A 13,730-nucleotide genomic window follows, 5' to 3' on the forward strand; every position below is an offset into this window, starting at 1 on the left:
CAGAATATAATCGTTATGTGCACAGCATTCACCAGAAAATAATCGTTATGTGGGCAACAGTCACCAGAAAATAATCGCTATGTGTGCAGCATTCACCAGAAAATAATCGTTATGTGCGCAGCATTCACCAGAAAATAATCGTTATGTGTGCAGCATTCACCAGAATGTAATCGTTATGTGGGCAACAGTCACCAGAAAATAATCGTTATGTACGCAGCATTCACCAGAAAATAATCGCTATGTGTGTAGCATTCACCAGAAAATAATCGTTATATGGGCAACAGTCACCAGACAATAATCGTTATGTGCGCAGCATTCACCAGAAAATAATCGTTATGTGCGCAGCATTCACCAGAAAATAATCGTTATGTGGGCATTGGGCAACAGTCATCAGAAAATAAACCTGTCCAAAAAAAAATTCACTCACCTGGCCGGCCTCACATGCGCAGCTCCCTGACAATCCTCCAGCGACGATCTTCCTGCAGCCAAATCTCCCGTGCTGACAGGCAGAGTGCAGGGCCACGGGAAGATGGTGCCCGAAGTCTCCAGTGCAGGGCTTTGGCAGCCATCTTCCCGTAGCCCTGCTCTGCCTGCGGGAGGCTGTCCCTGCAGTGGGCTGCGGGGAGGTTAACCGGGCGCAGGCAGCAGCGGTGGGGGAGAGAGGCAGAAGGAGGGGACCCAGGTGAGGGAGGGGGAGGATCTGTCCCCCCTCCCCGCCGCTTTCCCCAACCCCTCCTTCTAGAGCTGCTCTTCCCCTTCCATGGGGGGTTGTGGCAACACCCCCTTGGCTGTCAGTCACTCGGGGCGCCACGCCCCCTTGCGCCCAATGGTAGGGACGCCACTGGCGAAGTGGAGGATGGTTGAGAGGGGGGCAAGGACAGCAGAGGGTGATGTGGCTTTGAGTTTGTGTGCTGCTTTTCCTCATGTGTATAACCCATTGGTGTTTGTGTTTTGATGATGTGCCTTCGCAAAGCCCTTGTCCCTAGGTGGGTGTTGGACTTCCCACAACTCAGTTTCCTTTGGCAAAGGATGCTGCAGTTGCACAACAGCCTGCGAAGTATGCTGTACACTGCGTTCAAGGGTGACGTCACAGCACAACAGGAATAGGTGCCAGTAATCCTCCCATGTAACTCCTCCCATGGTCACGCCGGCAAGGACAGGATGCTTTTCTGATGTGTTGGTGATGTCGGATATGCGCACTTTCTTAAAGGGATACTGTAGGGGGTCGGGGGAAAATGAGTTGAACTTACCCGGGACTTCTAATGGTCCCCCACAGACATGCTGTGCCCGCACAGCCACTCCCCAATGCTCCGGCCCCGCCTCCGGTTCACTTCTGGAATTTCAGACTTTAAAGTCTGAAAACCACTGAGCCTGCGTTGCCGTGTCCTCACTCCTACTGATGGCACCAGGAGCGTACTGCACAGGCCCAATATGGTCTGTGCCTGCGCCGTGCGCTCCTGGTGACATCAGGGGAAGCTAGTGAACCGGAGGCGGGGCCGGAGCATTGGGGAGTGGCTGCGCGGGTACAGCATGTCTGTGGGGGACCATTAGAAGTCCCGGGTAAGTTCAACTCATTTTCCCCCGACCCCCTACAGTATCCCTTTAAGTCCAACGCATTGCCACAGCCCTTCAGGATCCACCCACAGAGAACACTTCGACCGACAGGTAGTGGACTACCTGGCCTTAACTGTAGATATTGACACTCTGAGGAGCGAGGAACCTCTAGACTACTGGGTGCACAGGCTTGACCTGTGGCCTGAGCTGTCACTTTTTGCCATCGAACTTCTGTCTTGCCCCGCCTCAAGCATCCTTTCAGAAAGGACCTTCAGTGCCGCAGGATGGATTGTCACTGACAAAAGAAGTCGCCTAGGTCACCAAATTGTTGACTACCTGACCTTTGTTAAGATGAATGAGGCATGGATCCCGGAGAGTTACTGCCTGCTGGAAGACTTGTAAATCAGTCCCCACGCAGATGTATTTCCTTTCTGCGTGCCGCGTGACTTCGCCGCCACTAGCAACAAGGGTCCAGGTTAATCCTGAATTTTTAAGGCTGCTACCAAACCTTATTTTTCTGGCATGTGACTGTACATGCCCAATATTTCTGGCCACTGGTGCTACACAGTGGCTGCAACAACCAAAAAAAAAGGCATGTACATGATGTCAATTACCCTTTATGATCGTTACCTTGTCGTGGTGAAGGGGCTTGCGTACCACAATGAAGCAATGACCTATATAAGTGTGTTGGAGGAACACCCAAGATGATAAGGTCATTGCTTCATTGTGGACAGACTAAATTTGATCGGCTGGATACGTTTTGGCGAAACCTTTTTTATGGTCACCTAAGGCGATCATTCAATAAAGCCTACTATGCCAACCCTGGGCCCACACTGCAGAATCAGTGGGTTTTTTTGGTCCCTTTACTGTCATTGAATTACCTCAACCCAACCATAGGGGCTGGAAAACCACCATCGCCTGCACTCTCGCCAAAGTGCGCACAAGCACAGAGACCATTACACAAAGATTGCCGCAGAGTGTCAACTATTAACAACTCTTTGCAGTGGTTTGCGCTGCATTAAACGCCGAGTTTGATCTGTCGGAGTTTGGTCTGTCAGCATGAAGCGGACATAACCCTTACACTATCACGTGTACAGCCTGTCTATTTGGTAAAACTTGTAGCAATGCTGGTCCATTCAGTTGAGCGCACATGCAGCACCCGTACATCTTAGGGCCTCAAAGACCTGTTACACTCAACAGCCAGCCACTCGCATGGCTGCATGGTCGTGTAACTAGTTAGCATGGTGGAGTTCACAAATAGGCTAAAAAAAATGAGGCTGCTCACTGAGCCTGTTTGTTTGGTAAAACTTGTAGCAACACTGGTCTGTTCAGCTAAGCGCGCATGCAGCACCCGCACATCTAAGGGCCTTACAGACCTGTTAGTGCTCAATCTCGGTAAACGCAACATTTGGTCTGTGTGTGTGAAGTGGGCATAACCCTTACATTACCACTTTGGACATTTAAAAGCAGCCCTTTCTTCCTCAAATGTAGGAATGTACTGTGATTTCTGCCCTTTAGAGATTAAAACCCATCTCTGCATAAACTCTGTAATTTTAGGTGGCACTTTTGGCTTCGATCCCCCTCCAGCATGCCCCCATCCAGGTTTTGGACCCCTTGCAACAACTTTTTCATCACTTTTGTGACCACAAAGAGCCCCTGTAGTCAAAATTTGCCTGCCCATTAAAGTCTATGGCGGTTTGCCCGGTTCGCCGGAACTCAAACTTTTATGGAATTTCGAGTTCGGAGTCCGCAAACCCAAAATTTGATGTTCACAACATCTCTATATGTAGAATGCAATGGTGAAATGTTGGAAAAAGATGTGACTGCAGTAAACACACTCTCTCTGCAATGCAAGTGATACTTCTCAGTGTTCCTATGCTACAGCTAAAGCAGTGGAATAAGCTAAATAGTTACAGCAGAACATTTCATCTCTGCACTGTGAACAGCTTACACAATCTGCACAATAATACCAAGCCATAATAAAGACAAACAATTCTACCTACAATAAATCTTATCTAACTTTCAGGGCCCTTTCACACTGGAGCAGTGTGGTTCAGTAAATTTACTGTACCCCACCACAGTCTATTGAAAGTCTTTGGAGTAGTTTATACTCCCCACGTTGCAGTATGCTGTGCCAGAAGTGCCCTATCTAACGCACGGAAATACACACGTTACTGTACGGCTTTTTCCAAAATGTTGGCGTTGCTACTTTCCTTTGCGCATGCATGGAAGCATATTTAATAGGCTTCCATGCACTTCCATATTTGCAAAACAGGAAGTGAGTGCAAGCAAGCGTCACTTCCTGTTTGGATCCCGGTCAGAAGAGGACTACTGCATATTAACGCAGTAGTCCCCGAAGGCCTGTTTCTAGCAGGACAGCACCCGGGCCGCACCGCTGCCACCAATGCTCAGTCTGAAGCCGGCCTGACTGTTATCGATGCAGATCCAACCGTCTCTTTCCCTCTTATTCATCTAAGACCGTAACCATACAAGACAGAGTGAGAAACCCCTCCCCTTCTTCTCTTCATAAAGGCCTGTGTGGTGATATTGTATCATGATTGACTACTTGTGGCAAGGTGTGCACTGTGGGAACAAGTTATTTGCTGATCTTTCCCTGCTGCACTGCCCATGGGGCTGTATTTATCCAAAGGCTTTGTTCTTGCCTAAAAGCCAGCCGCATGGTGGACTTGGCTGAAGCATTCCTGGAAATCTCTGTAAATGACATCTGAGGTGAAAATAAACTGAGAAAAACAATTGTGTCTATCCTCACTCAGTCTCCTAAAATGACTTTTTTTTAGATATCCCACAGTTTTATTTTACAGGATATTACTATTCAACTTACTACTTTATACTGTAACTTGTCAAATGTATGACCATTTTTTGAATGTTACCTCTATGCCGATTTGTACTGAAGACATATGCATATATTGATAACACATGTTTTGTGTTCAACATGTAAGTTCTGTTTTACTATAGTACACAAGCAACTGTACAGTATATAAGTATATGGATTTAAAAAACACATCTATGGTATATGTTCATTAAAGGAATACTATCCATGCCCAAGTGTTCTAAAATGACAATGTACAAATAATGTCTAAGTTGCAGAAGGGGTGTCTGCTTCAATGCACAGCCAGTGTTGCATATCAGACTACAGAGTATTTTTCTCTGAAAGCAAAAACAGACATAGGCGTAACACACAGGGTTAACTGGTCAAGTGTGAGGGGAATTTCCCCTCTCCTCATGGCTCATTCTGCCCTCAGTTTTGGCATCAGTAAAGTTTGAAAGTATTTTGATAACAGTAAACAAAGAGTTTGCCAGTGAAATGTATACACCAGTACTTGGCAGCACTTCCCAAACAATTCCTATCTCAATTTAAAAAAAAAATGTGGATCGATAGTGTTCCTTTAAGTATAATGTGTTCCTGATTTACTAGTTAAACAATAATCTATGATTGCGGGTGTGTTAAAGTGAACCCGAGGTGAGAGGGATATGGAGGCTGACATGTTTATTTCCTCCTAAATAATTCATATTGCCTTGCTGTCCTGCTGATTCTGTGTGTCTCTAATACTTTAAGCCACAGCAAGTATGCAGATCAGATGTCTATGACAAATCTGACAAGATAAGCTACTTGTTTCAGGTTTGTGATTTAGACCCAACTGAGAGATATCAGAGACCAGAGATATCAACAAAACCGCCAGGGAACCAGTATTGTTCAAAAGGAAATAAATATGTCAGCTTCCATAGGTCTCTCACCTCGCGTTCCTTTTAAGTAAAACAGTCCACTTGGGTGACAGTATGCAGATGCACATGAGGTGTGCAAACCTGAGAATTCACTATGCCCGAAGGCAGAGCCCATGAAAACTCCAACCTACACAGATTTTTGAAAATATAATGAGGGGACACCTTGCAAGGGAAGGGGATAAATCCTCCTGTATTTCCAAAGCATCCTAGTCCCATTGCTAAGGACAAATAGGCCTTCCTAATTTCTGCCTACCTAAAAAGAGATGGTTATTACAAAGGGGTTTATGATACTATCACGTTAACCTCTTAATAAAGAGGCATCCAAATAGACCTCCCAAAACAGAAAAAGGGGTCTTTCAGAAGATCCCTTACCTATTGACCTTGTGAGTAAAAACTGGAGCGTGGTAACTTCTTAGAGAGGAACCTTACTCAAGGATTGAACTTCATTCCAATCAGCAGCCGATACCTCCTTTCCCATCAGAAATCTTTACCTTTTCTCAAATAGATCATCAGATAGGTCTGTATGGTTAATATTCGAGTGAAACCCCTCCCACAGTGTGATGTCATGACCATGGTCATGACAGTTTGCTGTCTGTGAACCTTGTTGCATTATGGGAAATAACGGCTTTATCCAACTGCCAAGCAAGCAATAGATCCCCCTGTGCAATGAACTCCCAGTAATGAATATTTTGTAAAGATCACCTGGCAGAACAAAAGATGTCACCACAAGTGATACATTTTGGAATGTAAATCAGGGACAGGAAAGATTTTACAGTGGGTAAATACTGACTAAAATAGAATCAGACATATTGTTATCATCCTGTGCTTTCAAATGAGCTAATCTGCGATCTCTGCCATGGCAGTCAGGTGACACAGGGGAGATATCAAATTGCAACTTATGATTAGACACAAATGATTAAACAGGCTAAGTACATACAGGGTGCATTTCTCTATGTATTTCTTCAGTCCTGTGCAAGAGTTCAGGTCCACTTTAAAGTCTAAGTTGCTTGAAGGTAATTATTCTGATTATTGCTGCTGATGTCCCTTCATGTTGTTTGCATTCTTCCAAGTTGATTGAACAGAAGCTATGACATTATAGATTGTTCAGTGTGTTCAATACTGGTTTATAAACATAATAACTATCTGCTCATGTATGCATACACTATTAGAAAATACTTCAGTGTTTTTGTCATAGGAAATGCTAAGTGGGTTCTTGTAAGTCATGTAAGTCTATGAAGGGGAACCGAGTCATGCAAATCGGTGCTTTATGTCTGAGCACGCAAATGAGGCATTTGAAACTGGAGTTGTAAATTGTTACAGCTCAGTTTCTTAGCTTATAGAAAAATATATCCTCCAGTATACAGTTATAACAAACAATTACACATCTATTATACAGCTAAAATTCCCAGGGCCAGCGTACATTTCACCACACTACTCTGCACCATCACTGGGCTTCTCTTCTACATCAATGCGTCCATTCAGTAGGGATGGTCAGAAATGCCAATTTCTACTCCTTCGAAAATACACTTTCCGCCATTGCCAATTACCGCTACAGATTCCGCTTTCCGCATTCCGATGCGGATTTTCGCGGAAAGTTCAGTCGGATTTCACATCGATTTTATCAAAAACTACAAGGAATTTTTGAAAAAAAAAATTCCATCTTGTTCCCACTCTTCTGGTTAACATACTGTAGCGGTTCCCCCTAGCAACAGGGTTAAGACAGTTCATAGAAGAGACAGCAGGCTTCCAATAGTGTAAAAATCAGGCTCCTGCCTGGTTTATTTATGAAAATTAAACAGTTGCCAGTGAATACAAACAGTCCATCAAACAAAACAAAACTTAGCTCGGCTGAGCAACTACCTGTCTCACTTCAGTCCCTGACTGACTATACATAAACCGTAATGTAGCAAAACAACCAAGCAACATGGCAACTTACATTGTACATGCAGAGTTTTAGCCTTTTCTCCCATGTGAGAGCTCTGTTCCCTCCAGAGTACAGGAACCAAGTGAGCTCCTTCCTGGTCAGACTGGCTGACCTTTATTCAGCACCTGTGCTCCACCCTGCACAGGTGTAATACCTGGACTGGGCCAGGTGGCCAGGGAACCCACCCACACTTCCCTGGCCAGCTCCAGGACCCTTAACCGGCTTTTGAAAAAGCCATATTAGCACACACAGTTTTTTTTTTTTCTGGAGCTTTATTTGACCAAGCACCTTAAACGAGGTGCTACATACACACCATCCATAACCTTTCCTATAAGAGCCTGTGACACTCTGTCACATATCTCCCCCCTCTGTTCGAACCCATGGGGTCGGACACTGGTTGCCACCATACAGTGTGTCCTAGACAGGGCATCTGCATTGTCCTGCAATTTTCCTGCACGATGTTCAATGGTGAAACTGAAATTCTGAAGGGACAGAAACCATCTGGTAACCCTAGCATTTCTCTCTTTTGCCTGGGACATCCAGGTCAGGGGTGAGTGATCAGTGATGAGCCTGAATTGGCGTCCGAGCAGATAGTATCGTAGAGACTCCAGTGCCCATTTAATCGCTAAACATTCTCGCTCTACTATACTATAATTTTTTTCAGCAGGAGACAGCTTTCGGCTCAAATAGACCACTGGGTGCTCCTCACCCCTGACCAACTGTGACAGGACCGCCCCCAACCCCACACTTGAAGCATCAGTTTGCACTATGAACTGCCTTTCAAAATTTGGGGCAATTAATACTGGTTGATGACACAGAGCTAATTTCAGCTCTTGAAATGCTCTGTCCGCTTCAGGATTCCACCGCACCATTACTGACTCTTTTCCTTTCGTTAGATCCGTCAAAGGAGCTGCTGCAGTGGCAAAATTCAGGATGAACTTCCGATAGTACCCTATCATGCCGAGAAAAGTCCTCACCTGCTTCTTTGTTGTGGGCCGAGGCCAATCTTTGATGGCTTCAATTTTGTTTAGCTGTGGCTTTATGAGACCCCGCCCAATTATGTGACCAAGGTAACGGGCCTCCTCTTGTCCTATTGTGCATTTCTTTGGATTGGCAGTTAACCCCGCCTGTCTTATGGAATTTATCACTGCCTGGAGCTTAGGGAGATGACTTTCCCAATCCATGCTAAACACCACCACATCATCTAGATATGCCGCCGCAAAATGCTGATGCGGACGTAATATCTCATCCATCATGCGTTGAAAGGTTGCAGGGGCTCCCTGCAATCCAAAAGGCATGCGTACATATTGGAACAAACCGTAAGGGGTGGAAAATGCTGTTTTCTCTTTAGCTCTATCTGTTAAAGGCACCTGCCAGTAACCTCTAGTGAGATCTAGCGTTGTAATGTATCTGGCGGGGCCTAGTCTCTCAGTCAGCTCATCAATTCTCGGCATGGGATAAGCATCGAATTTTGACACTGCATTTAATTTACGGAAATCATTACAAAACCTTAGGGACCCATCTGGTTTTGGAACTAAGACAATGGGGCTACTCCACTCACTTGTAGACCTCTCAATGACCCCTAATTCTAGCATTTTTTCAATTTCTTTTTCGACAGCCTGTCTGCGAGCTTCTGGAATTCTGTAGGGCTTTAGGCGAACCCGAACCTTGGCATCAGTAATAACGGCATGTTTAATGATGGAGGTACAACCTGGTAATTCTGAAAACACATCCGCATTCCTTTGCAGAAATTCCCTGACCTCCTGCCTTTGGACGGTGGACAGGGAGTCCGCAACTTTCACCTCTCGGATCCCCTCCTGGCTTGTGGAAGGCAACTGCAGAGTGGCTAACATAACCTCCCTATCTTTCCAAGGCTTTAGCAGGTTAACGTGGTAAATTTGTTCCTTCTTTCTTTTATCTGGCTGATAAACCTTGTAAGTTACCTCACTCACTTTCTCGCAAATTTCATAGGGCCCCTGCCATTTTGCTAAGAACTTGCTTTCTACCGTGGGGATCAACACCAACACCCGATCCCCAGGGTTGAAAGACCTAACTTTAGCTGAGCGGTTGTAAACCCGACTTTGGGCTTCTTGCGCCCGCTGCATGTGTTTCCGGACCAATGGCATAACAGCAGAGATCCTGTCTTGCATAGTTGACACATGTTCAATTATGCTCCTATGGGGAGTGGATTCTTGTTCCCATGACTCTTTGGCAATGTCAAGAAGTCCCCGTGGACGTCTCCCGTATACTAGTTCGAACGGGGAAAACCCGGTAGAGGACTGGGGAACTTCTCTGACTGCAAACATGAGATATGGCAAAAGACAGTCCCAGTCTCTCCCATCCTTATCCACCACTTTCTTTAACATCCCTTTAAGGGTCTTGTTAAATTGCTCCACCAGCCCATCGGTCTGTGGATGGTAGACCGATGTGCGAAGCTGCTTTATTCCCAGAAGTCGACACAACTCCTTCATGATTTTTGACATAAAGGGTGTGCCCTGATCGGTTAGGATCTCCTTTGGTATCCCAGTGCGAGAGAACACATGCATCAACTCTTTTGCAATGGTCTTGGAGGCCATGTTTCTTAACGGTATAGCCTCAGGGTAGCGTGTAGCATAATCGAGGATCACAAGAATGTATTGATGACCCCTGGCTGACTTAACTAAGGGTCCAACCAGATCCATTGCCATCCGCTCAAAAGGTATGTCAATGATAGGCAAGGGAACTAGTGGGCCTCGGAAGTGAGCCAGAGGGGCTGACAATTGGCATTCTGGGCAAGATTGACAATATCTCTTAATTTCTGCAAAGACACCTGGCCAATAAAACCTCTGTAAGACCCGTTGTTGAGTTTTCTCAGCCCCGAGGTGACCTCCCATGACATGTTTATGAGCCAGGTCTAACACGGTCTTTCGAAAGGGTTGGGGCACCACCAATTGTTCTATCAGTCCTTCTCTCTCCTGGCTCATTCGGTATAATAAATCATTTACCACCGCAAAATGAGGAAATACATTCTCTGTACCAGACCCTTGTGGCATACCATCAATCATGACAACATTTTCCCAGGCCCTAGTCAGGGTGGGGTCCCTCAACTGGGCTGTCCCGAAGTTATCTCTAGAGACCTCCAAGTCCCGCACTGCAGGCTCTATGGAGGTCTCCATAGGCAACTCCGGTTCACCCGCAAATACAGTCAAGGGAGAAATGTTGACTTCATTGCCATTGGCCCCTGGATTACTCAAATTCCCCATGGACACATCATATTTTGGCATACAGTCCTCTGAGAACTTATCAGGAGGGGTACCTAGGGGTTCCTTGCCCCTCCATAATTCCCAGAAGTGGGAAAAGTCTCGTCCCAAAATTACACTATGTAATAGCACTGATGACACACCCACTTCATGACAAACAGTTCCACAGTCAGTTTCAAATGTCACAAATGCAGTGGGATAACTTTTAGAGTCCCCATGTATGCAGATGACCCCAATGCGAGGTTCATTGAGCTGATCAGAGCTCACCAGCTTAGCATGAACTAAAGTCACTAAACTGCCGGAATCCAGCAATGCATGAACAAACCTTCCATTTATCTTTACAACTGACATGTGTAACTCAGTATCTACAGTACATACCGGCTGAGCGAATAGGGACATCCTTCGAGCATAGTCACACTCCATTGACTCCTCAGGTAAGGGACACCGGGCCGCAATATGTCCCCAATCATTACACCTCCAACACTGTATGGGGCCGCGTCCTCCTGTGGGAAGGTTTGTACGGACTTTTGCCTCATCTTTGGGCTTTTCCCCAGCCTTTCTTTCACTTCCAGGTTCTCGGGGAGCAACCCTCCTTCCACCTGCTAGGGGAGGAGCTCGCCTTTGCAGGGTAGTATCCTTTGCTGGAGACCAGGCTAGGAAATCCTCAGCAGCGATGAAGCGCTCAATCATCTCGGCCAGCTCGTCAGCTGACTGCGGATCGGCATGGCTCACCCACTTGCGCAGTTTAGGAGGCAAACATCGGAGGAAATGATCCATAGTAACTCTCTCCACGATCTCGGCGGGTGTAAGGGCCTCAGGCTGTAACCATTTCTTTACCAGATAAACCAGATCATGCATCTGCGATCGTGGTGACTTTTCTGGATGGTAAGTCCATTTATGCACACGCTGGGCCCGCACTGCTGGAGTGACGCCTAGTCGGCAAAGTATCTCTGCTTTCAGTTTCTCATAACTTTTGGCATCCTCTGGGGTTAAATCAAAATATGCTTTCTGAGAGTCCCCAATTAGGAAAGGTGCAACCAGTCCTGCCCATTGATCCGTAGGCCAGGCCTCCCTTTCTGCAGTCCGTTCAAAGGTATGAAGGAAAGCCTCCACATCATCATGTGGTGTCATTTTTTGCAGAAAGTGGCTAGCTCGGATTGTTCCAGTATTACCCCGTGACTCCAGAGCCCCCTCCATGGTGCAATTTATCAACTGCTGCACCACTTCTGTAAGGGATTTCCGATCACTCTCCACAGCTGCGGCAATGTCCGCCAGTTGTGCGGTCAACAGTCGGTTAGCCTCTTGTTGCGCTGTGACAGTCTGTAACAACTGGGCGTTGGTCTCTCTCTGGGCTGCATTAGCTTGTTGCTGAGCCGCGTTAGAGATGAGCAGCTGCTTGAGGACGTCCTCCATGTCTGGGCAACAATTTTATCCAGCCGCCACTTGTTCTTGAAAATTGGAGCACTAGCCCTTTAAGACTGGCTGCAGTTTTTGCTGTCTCTTCTTGCTCGCATCCTCCACCAATTGTAGCGGTTCCCCCTAGCAACAGGGTTAAGACAGTTCATAGAAGAGACAGCAGGCTTCCAATAGTGTAAAAATCAGGCTCCTGCCTGGTTTATTTATGAAAATTAAACAGTTGCCAGTGAATACAAACAGTCCATCAAACAAAACAAAACTTAGCTCGGCTGAGCAACTACCTGTCTCACTTCAGTCCCTGACTGACTATACATAAACCGTAATGTAGCAAAACAACCAAGCAACATGGCAACTTACATTGTACATGCAGAGTTTTAGCCTTTTCTCCCATGTGAGAGCTCTGTTCCCTCCAGAGTACAGGAACCAAGTGAGCTCCTTCCTGGTCAGACTGGCTGACCTTTATTCAGCACCTGTGCTCCACCCTGCACAGGTGTAATACCTGGACTGGGCCAGGTGGCCAGGGAACCCACCCACACTTCCCTGGCCAGCTCCAGGACCCTTAACCGGCTTTTGAAAAAGCCAAATTAGCACACACAGTTGTTTTTTTTTTTTTTCCTGGAGCTTTATTTGACCAAGCACCTTAAACGAGGTGCTACATACACATCATCCATAACCTTTCCTATAAGAGCCTGTGACACTCTGTCACAATACCCTGCAAATTTGGTGTGTCTAGCACCTCTGGGGGCTTTGCTATTAACTGCTAAAGTCGGTGGCTTTTGACTGTAATGTTAAATGCAGAAAATCTGCATTATCCGATATGCAGTAATTTTAAGCCAATCAGAAGACTCAGAATGAATAAGCCAATCAGAGAATTCAGAAATTTCAGTCTGAATCCCCATTATTTGATTGGTTTATTCATTCTGAGTCTTCTGTGATACTTTGCTCCATTCATGTAGGTTAAATGGAATTGTATTGAACACTGTTATGGTCAGCAGTGGTGCATAGAGGTGTGTACTGCTTGGCACCTTTTCTATTGTAGATGGATTAAATGGGCGTGATTTGCCTTCTTAAAACAGAAGGAATTTACGATAAATCAGCTTGATGTGAACATCTGTGGTTACCCACAATGCACCACTACTGAATATGCAAATGATCTCTTTTAAGCCCCTGAAGCCAGGCTTACATCCAGACCCGCTGATGTATAGAAAACTTATAGCTTTACATTTTACTGAGCCACACCAACCCCACATGCAGACAGCCCATTTCGGACTTTTGGTCCTCCTCATTGCATGACAGAGATTGATATGGCTCTATGGGGCTCAAAGCACATAGATAGTGCATTCTTTTCCCTCAGTTCTTAGTATAACAAGTGCCGGTGGTTGGGGATGTGTGCGGCCACTGTTTGGCACTCGTCAGGATCTTTAATCGACATAACAAGAGGATATTGGCGTGGGACATTTCCTAGGATATTTACATGGGATTAACCAAACTTAAGTAGTTAAGCAAGTATTTATTGTTAATTAGGAATATTAAAGGACTATATAAAAAGAGAGAACCGAGAGCCAAATATAGTGTAGTAGGTACTAATAAATGGGTAAAATAGAAAAGAGTTATAGTCAAAGTTATACTCACAAACCAGGGTTACCTCCAGGCAACCACTGTAATAGGCAGGTGAGGAGATTGTCCTGTCCTCACTCAGGGTTAAGAAGTCGCTCTCTGTAGATAGGAAGAACAAGGGGTGTCCCCCTCCACCAGGGGTGGATATTATGTCTAGTGTAATGGATAACAGAGACGCCAAAAGGATAAAATCAATTGTTAAAAAGTTTAAAAATGCTTTGGAGGCAGTTGGTGGA

Source organism: Hyperolius riggenbachi, chromosome 9, assembly GCF_040937935.1.
Source record: "Hyperolius riggenbachi isolate aHypRig1 chromosome 9, aHypRig1.pri, whole genome shotgun sequence".
NCBI lineage: Eukaryota > Metazoa > Chordata > Amphibia > Anura > Hyperoliidae > Hyperolius > Hyperolius riggenbachi.